Here is a 2,349-nt window from a genome sequence, read left to right on the forward strand (position 1 = left end):
TCACCTGCGTATACGCGACTTAGTATGCATATCACCAACGTGTATACGCAACTTGGACTTAATTAACCTGCGTATATGAGATTTCTCTTTATTCTGTAGTCTGAACGGAGATCTGTCATCAAAGAGAGTTGCCATCAAGGACAACACCTGTATCATAGCGCCACACCTGTGCCAAAATGCCAACAATCTCCCCCTTTGGACTTGATGGCAACCCCAAGATCCTTAGAATCATTCTCCCCCTTTGTCATCAAGGGCAAAGGGCTGAGCTCCCCCTGACTGTAGGCCAGATCTACAAAAAAATGTTCTTCAACAAGAACCAAGACTTATACACCATAAGGGACCATCCTATCACCAAAAGACTCAATACATACATCCATACTCCCTACCAAGAGGGGACACATCAGAAACAACCAATTATATTACATCATTCATCCCAGGCATAGTGGGGAAACCAACATAGGCCGTTACGTGACCTTGACACCATAAAAGAGATATCACAAAAGAGATACATGACATAGAGACAACAGATCTAGACCAAGACTTATGAAAATCACCAGCAGCATCTGATAAACATCTTTTAGATCAGCAACCAGGATTTCTTTCTGAGCTCCTTCTCCTGAAACCAACAATCAAAACATCTAAATGCCAACAATGCTTTATGAGACTTTTAAGCTGCTCCCCCTGAAACTGTGCCTGCTGCACCCCCTGAAACTGTGCCTGAAGAATTCTGACATACCCATCTCAGACCTTTTCAAACCAGAGTTTGCCCTTGCTGTTCAGAACTCCATATACGCGATTTCTCCTGCATAAACCAGCGTATGTACGCGGATATACTTTCTTCAACAAGCGTACAACATACACGCGACTTACCCAGCATAAATCTACGTATATACGTCGATATCCCTTACGTAACTTGCGTATACCAACTTTTCTATAGAACAGACAATCTTTAACAGCAGGATGAAGCATCAACTACTCCCAGCTTTTGTCTGAGATATTCAAAAGTTTCCCTGGGCAGTGGTTTTGTGAGAATATCAGCAACTTGTTCCTTAGAAGGAACATACTCCAACTTGACCTTTTGCTCAAGCACTTGTTCCCGAAGAAAATGGTACTTGATTGGTATGTGCTTGGTCTTTGAGTGCATGACTGGATTCTTTGAAATGTTGATTGCGCTTGTATTATCACATAAGATAGAGACTGGTGGAGTGCAAATGATTTGAAAGTCCTGCAAGGTCTGCATCATCCAAAGAAGTTGTGTGCAACAAGATGCAGCAGCCACATATTCTGCTTCAGCTGTAGATAAGGCAATCGAACTCTGTTTCTTGCTGAACCAAGATACTAATCTGGAACCCATGAAGAAAGCACCACCACTTGTGCTTTTCCTATCATCCACACTTCCAGCCCAATCTGCATCTGTGTAAGCATGAAGAGTGAGATCAGTGTTTCTAGGATACCATAAGCCATAGTTTTGGGTCCCTTGAAGATACTTGAAGATTCTTTTGACTGCCTGAAGATGAGTATCCTTTGGGTTGGCTTGAAATCTTCCAACAATTCCTACTGCATGTGTAATATCTGGTCGGGTACCTGTCAAATAAAGCAAACTCCCAATCATGGATCTATAAGTGGGTTGGTGAACTGCTGCTGATTCATCATTTGCACTGAGGCTGCATCCTGTAACCATGGGAGTACATAATGGCTTTGAATCTTCCATGCCATACTTCTTCAAGATCTGCTTGAGGTACTTGGTTTGAGACAAGAAGATACCTCCTTTATTTTGTTGGATTTGCAATCCAAGAAAATATGTCAATTCTCCAAGTAGTGACATTTCGAATTCTTTCTGCATAACCAAGGCAAAGTTTTGACTCATAGTCTCTTCATTGCTGCCAAAGATAATATCATCTACATAAACAACAAGAATTAGCAATTTGTTATTTTCAACTTTTATATAGAGATTGTTATCTGCTGATCCTTTTGAAAAGCCTTGTTGGTGAAGATATTTGTCCAACCGATAGTACCAAGCCCTTGGAGCTTGTTTGAGTCCATAGAGGGCCTTTTTCAATCTGCATACAAGGTTTGGATCATTCCCAAGAATGAAACCATCTGGCTGCTCAATATATACTTCTTCTTCTAAGTCTCCATTCAGAAAGGCTGATTTCACGTCCATTTGAAATACCTTGAAGTTTTGAAAGCTTGAGAGAGCAAGGAACATTCGGATGGCCTCAAGTCTTGCCACAGGAGCAAAGGTCTCTTCAAAATCTATTCCTTCTTGCTGCGCATACCCTTTACAAACAAGTCTGGCCTTGTTTCTAATTACTTCTCCATTTTCATTCAATTTATTCTTGAAGACCC

This window comes from Pinus tabuliformis, chromosome 7 (genome assembly GCF_031772625.1).
Source record: "Pinus tabuliformis cultivar Carrire ecotype Pingquan chromosome 7, CPIR1, whole genome shotgun sequence".
NCBI lineage: Eukaryota > Viridiplantae > Streptophyta > Pinopsida > Pinales > Pinaceae > Pinus > Pinus tabuliformis.